Source organism: Syngnathoides biaculeatus, chromosome 10 (genome assembly GCF_019802595.1).
Source record: "Syngnathoides biaculeatus isolate LvHL_M chromosome 10, ASM1980259v1, whole genome shotgun sequence".
In the NCBI taxonomy this organism is placed as follows: Eukaryota; Metazoa; Chordata; class Actinopteri; order Syngnathiformes; family Syngnathidae; genus Syngnathoides; species Syngnathoides biaculeatus.
Genome location: NC_084649.1, coordinates 25,036,968 through 25,044,027, shown reverse-complemented (window position 1 = coordinate 25,044,027; position 7,060 = coordinate 25,036,968). Strand labels below are relative to the sequence as shown.

At 42.4% G+C, this 7,060-nt stretch overlaps 1 protein-coding gene across 9 annotated transcripts in view; it reads left to right on the top strand.

Annotated features, from left to right (window-relative positions):
- Nucleotides 1-289: 289 nt before the first annotated feature.
- The window catches only part of LOC133507548 (R3H domain-containing protein 2), a 46,878-nt gene continuing 40,107 nt past the window's right edge, over nucleotides 290-7,060 (top strand). For all 9 annotated transcript variants that reach the window (XM_061832700.1, XM_061832703.1, XM_061832702.1 and 6 more), the window contains exons 1-2: nucleotides 290-597; nucleotides 951-1,048. The gene's annotated coding sequence lies outside the window, so the exon portion shown is untranslated. The remainder of the gene's footprint in view (nucleotides 598-950; nucleotides 1,049-7,060) is intronic.

The following is a 7,060-nucleotide window of genomic DNA, read 5'->3' as shown; positions in this document are numbered from 1 at the left end:
GTGCACCAAAAAGAGCACTTTTTTTCCATCCAGGGCAAAAGGGCAGGTGCTTGAGCACCACCTAGGGTCTGTATGCACATGCCTGCCACAGCCACATGATAGAGACACCTGGGAACTGCTTTCCATTGTGGAAAAAAATAAATAATATATTTTAAAGAGATTGATCCATATTTATTTATTTGTTAATTTATTTATATATTTATTTAAATGTATTTAATTTTTTTTTATTGTGATTTTTTTTTTACGTGTAAGAGCCCCCTCTAGGGCCCGGAGGACACAATTGACGGAAACTGTCGGCGAGTGAAGTGGGCGAAAAAGTGACGCCGACACGCAGCGCACACAAGCCGGAGCTGAGACAGCTTGGCTGGGGGGGGGGAGAAATAGGGGGTTTCGTTTCTTTTTTTTTTTTCCTCCTTCTTTTCTTTACTTTCTATCCATTTGGACTCTTTGTCGATCCGACCTGTTGCCTTCGGCGGCTGAAAATGACTCGCTCTTGAGTCACCACGGCGAGCCTGCGCGGCGCTGTTTTTGACAGTCAGTCCGGGGGTCGCAGTGAACCACCGCTGCCACCTCCGAGCGGCTAACATTAGCCCCTTGGTAAGTCACATACGCGGCTAGCGAGGGTAGCGACAACCAGCTAGCGCCTTCCCCGATTCAAGGAGGGCGGGGAGGGGGGGGCCTGACAAGTGGCTCGCCGAGAAACGCGTGTTTGGACTTCGGTTGCACGATTAGCGACGGTGTTAACGCGGGTAGAAAAAGGCTAGTTAGCAGGCTTAGGTTAGCTAGGTGTCGTGCGTGTGTGTCTGGCTAATTATATGTCGGGGGAGGAGGCGGAGGCGACGAGTTTAAACCGTGTGTGCTAGCTATTGTTAGCTTCTGGGCTCGTGTGGCTAATATCTCCCTCCATTGGGTCCTGGTTCTTACCACACCGGCCATCTGCTCTCCTACAGACTCGAACTTTACACAACACAAGAGAGCGGAGGGGGATTCTTCTACGCGGAGCCTCCTGCATTCGACCCGGGGAAAAAAAAGGAAGAATAAAAGAAAGGTAAACTGAGCGTTCGGGATATGACCCAAGTTTATACACGGAATGTAAAAGGGCCATCTTTAAAGTTCCATTTTTACCTGGCGGGAGATGTTACTACGGCATTTTGGACACAAATGGCCTTTTGAATGGATTGGATGAGAACGGAACGAGGCGGTGCAGCTTCGGGCAGCTGAAAAGCCTTCTTGCCTGTGACAACACGCTGTTATTTATACCCAAGGAGCAGGCACAGTGTTAGAAATTACAGAAGAGTTTATGATATCTAAAGAGTTGTAGACTTGGATGCAGCTGACCTCCCCTGATTTACCATTTACCACATACTTTTGAGAAGAACCCGATTAAGCCCTTTGCTTATTTGCGGTAATCAAAGTAGTTTTGTGCTCTTCCTATAACTACCAACATGACAACGTTTCCTAAAAAAAATAATATGCATAATTAATGTTTTGCAACTGGTGAGTGTGACCGTGCTGAGGACCGAGGTTCAAATCCCGCCCTCACCTGTGTGGACCATGTTGTCCCCGTGCCTGTCTTGGTTTTCTCCGCAGACTTCCTCTCACATCCCCAAAAACATGAATTAATTGGAGACTAAATTTCCCTTAGGTGGAATTGTGCATCCAGCTGTTGTTTGTCTGTCACTATGCGCCCTGCGATTGGTTGGCAACCAGTTTAGGGTGTACCGGCCTCATGCCCGATGGTCGCTGGGATAGGCTCCAGCACTCTCACGACCCTTGTGAGGATTAGCGGCTAAGAAAATGGATGGATGGATGAAAGTAACTGCTTTCGATCGGGGCTCATTTGGACAAATTCCCGTAGTAGGAGTTTTGGGGGCGAAGAACATGGAGGTGTTGCAGAGTTTTTTTTTTTTTTTTTTTTTTTTTTTTTGCTTGGGGAAAAATATTTTGAATTTTTTTGTGAAATTTGGTTTGAAAAAAAACCCTTCATATTAGAGTAACATAGTATTTTATGTTTTTGTCAACATATCTCCTTTGACCATTTCATTCAGTCTGCTAATCTGAAAAGCCCTTCTAAGATTGGATGGAAAGTTTCAGTTAAAAATATCCAACAATAAGCTTATACAGGCTATACATTCCATCTTTTTTTTTTTTTTTCCTAGAAAATTCTCTAAAGATTGCAACCACTTGTTACGTTGCCACTTCTAAATCCTGCTGTACATTGTAGTTATCGGCTGAGCAGAACATCTTACGAGAGCGCCTGGCCAGTAGCTAACTCCTGTAATTTTCAGTGAGTTTTCTTAGAGCAATTCAGTAATCCCTCATTTTTCACAGTTAATTGGGACCAGAACCACTAATAAAGTGAAATACCGTGACGTAGCAGGGGATGTAGATCTGTAAGAGTACCTGAACATTTAACGTATGTAAACAGTATTTGTACTTTGCTCATTTGAGACAAAAAGAGCTATTTAGTTAAGTCTTTAGTTATAAAACCTTATAAATATAATATAGACTATTATAAATATGAATTCCAAAACACTGTATTATATTACTGTATAGTTACCATTCATCACACGGAGACTTCTGCTGGAGCCGCCGTACCAGAAGTTTTAATGGACAGCGGAGCATTTATACGTTGTATACTTGAGGCAAAAAATACAACATTACAAGTGTCTAGTTAAACAATAACAACAAAATAACACTTTTATTGCAGTACAGAAAGTCACAAAGAAAGCAAACGTGTGATGTCTTCTCGTGTAGCACAGAATGTCTGTGACACATTGCTATGACGTCAATTCTGGCACACAGCTGTTACACCACTTACGTTTCACCGGTGGGGCACCCCGTCCTCGACAATAGGAACTTTTGCTCGTGAGGAGAATGCGGATTGTGTCTGTTTCACCTTCTCCAGTCCGTTCTGGCCACATCTCCACGAATCTTCTTTTTTTCATTTCTTTAGGGTGGACCGAAATGTAAAAACGGCAAACGTGATAAATAAAGCAACCGTGAGTCGATAAACAAAGCAGCCGTAAGCAAACAAAGCAAACGTGAGTCCATGTACCTATATTCAGCATACCAAAAGAGAATTAAAAGCAAAACAAAACAGCAAATATGAGATAACCTTTTGTGCAATTAATCCATTTAATCCAACACCCTGAAAAAGGACACAACCCCGTCAACACAATTGCTAAACTCAACAGCTCGTACCATATTGTCGCACGGTTTTGAAATTCTTCAAGCCAACCTTTGCTTGCCGAAAAGCCTCATTCTCAAGGTAGTGAATCCCTCATTCCAGCCTGAAGTTCATCATCAATGTGTGATGATGCGCCCCTATTAATTAATTAATTAGGTGGTTTTACTGATGTTTACCACCTCATTCTTTATGTAGCGCCGCTGATTCATTCAGGCCCTAGTAGTGCCACAAAAGCGTAACGTCTGCCGTCTTTGATCTGATCCAAAAGTTTTACTTTTTCGCCCATCTATCAGCTTCCTCTTCCTCAGTCACCAGGCCGTTTTTCTGCAATCCACAAAAGCAAACACAGCTCGCTCCTCTTCCTTAGTCACCGGGCTGTTTTTCTACAATCCGCGAAAGCGATCACAGCTCCCTCCTCTTTCTCAGTCACCGGGCCGTTTTTCCGCAATCCGCAAAGCGAGCGCAGCTCCCATTTTGAACAATCATCTCATTTCGCATCATCCTCTCACGCTTGTGTCCTTCTGCGGCAGCTTTAAGATCAAGCACAGGCTTTGGAGGCATTTTGAACTAGAGAGGTTGTCCACTCTAAAACTAGAAAATGGAGGAGAGTGGGAATTGCTGGGTGGAGCTTCGATGATATGCAGGCAATCAGCTCCAGCTCCTTTAATATCATGTTTTGTTTTTTTTTTTTTTGCTCAACATAATATAGTACATACTATAAGGCGATCTGGCTATTTTTAGGGGAGTGGGGTGGGAAAAAGAAACACGATGCACTGAAGCCGCAATAGGTGAATTGGGGACTACAGAGGGAATTCTGTATCTAATGTATTTGAAAAGTTTTGGCTCGCAAGGTGAAATACTCAACGTGTACGCATTTGAGTTGTATGCTGAGGGGAGAAATTTAGGTGGCCAATCAAAATCCATCCTCCTTTCACATGATTTCAAGATGGCAGCTCCCTGTGAAGTTATCAACAACATTTGAGAGGCCGAATTGGTCAATATGTGGGTAGATAATACCTGTTGCATTTGGTGTAACGTCTTCTGATTTGTCGGGGGGGGGGGGAATAAAACTGGCGTAGGGGCGTCATCTAATCTGTATGTAGCTACTGACAATTTTGCTGGCGGCCACAGTCATGAAATGATGAAGGATGCACTTTGATTACAGCTCAAGTAGCGTGCATGGGTTTTTCACCTCGAGGCAAAAAAAAAAATATCAAACATGTTAGATGTTCATCTCAGGGCCTCATGAGGCAGAAAACTCTCAGAGAAATATGCAAACACGGCGACCTATCTGCTGAGTACACGGTGTCAAATGACTTAGCTCCAGTTGGCGGCAGTCTTCAGGCCCGCCGCACACCAAGCGGCATGGGCGAATGCCTCTCAACTCTCACGTAGGGTGCCGCTAGTTTTGCTCCCATTTGGAATTTGAATGACATTGCAAATATTCAAGGTCTCCTCAAGAGATTTTAAAACAAAATTATTTTTCCTGGTATCAAGCAATATCCGATTGGCTGACAATACACTATACAGTGTTTTTTTTCAATAATTCTTTGCTTAAAATTTCATGTTAGTGGCTGAAAGTAGTTTGGGATATTATTTTGGGCGTGCGTTTAGGGTTTACATATTAATATAGACAATTATATATGAACAAAAAAGCATTATTTGCATCAAGCTTGGTCCCTAATCAGTGTAACAACAAGAATTCACTTTAAGAATGAATATGCCTCGATTAACGTACATTCTTTAGGTTTTCGTCCCCCCCCCCCATTTCAAAACGGATAAATTGCTTCACAAACAGGGGCTTCACAATTTTGACATCCCAGCTAGAAATGGAGGTAAAGGCGCTCAGTGTCACAAAGTGGGATCACAACGTAGACCACTCGAGCTGTGACTCGAGCATCTGCTCTGTGGCGCTAAGAAGATAACATCATGCCTAAAAGTCCAACACGATTTATTGTGTGATGTTGGTTGACTTCAGTTTTTTTTGTTTGTTGTTTCTTGAGGATTACAGAGGGGAAAAAAATTCCATTGAGAGTTTTTATAATTTGTTTTAGCCAGGGTTGAATCTGAACAGTTTCCAATGGGAATGGAAACTGCGGTGCATCAGGAGCAACAGTTCTCTGCAGTACTTCTGGGAATCAATCGTCTTTGTGTATCCTGACAGGGGACTCAATTCTTTGATTTTGAAATTCGGTCTATTGCCACGCACTCAAATAAAACTTTGCTAACATCCAAAATTCGTATGGCTTAATTACATTGCTTTAACCCTAAACTTCAAAGATTACAAGCTTTTAAAGCATTGGACTTTGGGTACCCAAATTTGAACATCAGTACCTCCACAATTTTACAATCTGGAATTACAGTCACCCCTGGCCATATCGCACTTCAGTTTTCAGGGTCTCACTGCGTCACAGACTTGATTAATTTTACATATCTTATTTTAGACCGTTTTTTCACTGTACCACTGTTAGAGCAACTGTTGGAGCCAAAACTCTGAATTATTATCATAATTTTCTGTTTTACCACAACCACTTAACAGTGTTTTTAAAACCATACGCCGAATATGTTGCCTGCTTAGCTCTGCTGTATTCCCCTACTACAATCAAATATTTATACAGACCAAAATGGCAGACATGAAAGCATTTTTAAAAATTGGTGTTTTATAGATGTGATGTCATTGGAATAGACAGCTCGAATGCTATGGTGTGCGGTCCATGGGTTTATTCGTCGGCGCTATCCATATCTGCTTGTCTTTGTCTTGTTTGCAGCAGCAGTGGAAGAAGAAGTGCTTTTTTTTCTAGTGAGATTTGAAGAGCTATTTATAGATCTCTGCCAGAGCACCAAGCGTGGTGTTGCTGCTGCTGCTGCTCTCATCCCTTTCCCCGCTCCTCTCATACTGTCTCCATCTTCACTCCTTATCTTTCAACTGTTTTCTCCTCCCTAGAACAAAAAGTTTCCCCTCCTATTCTTCATAGGTGGCTTTGAAATCAGTTATTGATCAGGTTGGAGGGGAGGTGACGCTCTGTAAATCTTTACCTTGCTGACTTCACACGCATTGCTGCAAAGCTCAGAGGATTACGAAGTATATGAATGACACTGTTGGAACCTCTGAGGCTTGGATGATAATACGAGTTTTATTAGAATTTATTCTAAATTATCACGTAACATATGCTATAAACTGTGAGATAAATTAGTCTCTCCAACTCTTATTCTTTTTTTAATAGCTCTATACAAACCTAGCTGTCATTTGGAACACACAAACCTCTTGTCCTTTGCAGCTGTGTAATCCATTTTTAACGACGAATCAGGTCTTTTTTGGAAATGTGTGAAGAGTGAATCCATCCTCCTGAATGTTTGAGCAAAATCGAGCAATGCGACGAGCTGGCATTTTGACCAACACGCAGAAAAAAATGGTAATTTCTCGCCGGTACAATAGGTAAAGACACTCGACCCCCTCTACTGCAAAAAAAACGTCACTTCCTGGTTCTTCTTCAACACAAAATCCTAGAGAGACTTTTCATGGCGGGAGATGAAAATCAATATACGGCAACATTCTGACGTGCTGTGACCAAACACATGAGTCCATTCCGGCTGATTTTTATTTTTTGGTTAACAACATGCAAAATTTTATGTTTAATGTGTCAGTAGCACTTTAAACAGCACAAACAGATGGATTTGAAAGCATGAGAGGAGAATGTGCGTTGATTAATCCATCCATCCATCCATTTTCTGAGCTGCTTTTCATCACAAGGGCCGTGGAAGTGCTGGAGCCTATCCCCAGCTGTCAACGGGCAGGAGGCAGAGTAAACCCTGAACCGGTTGCCAGCCAATCGCAGGACACATAGAGACAAACAGCTGCACTCACAATCA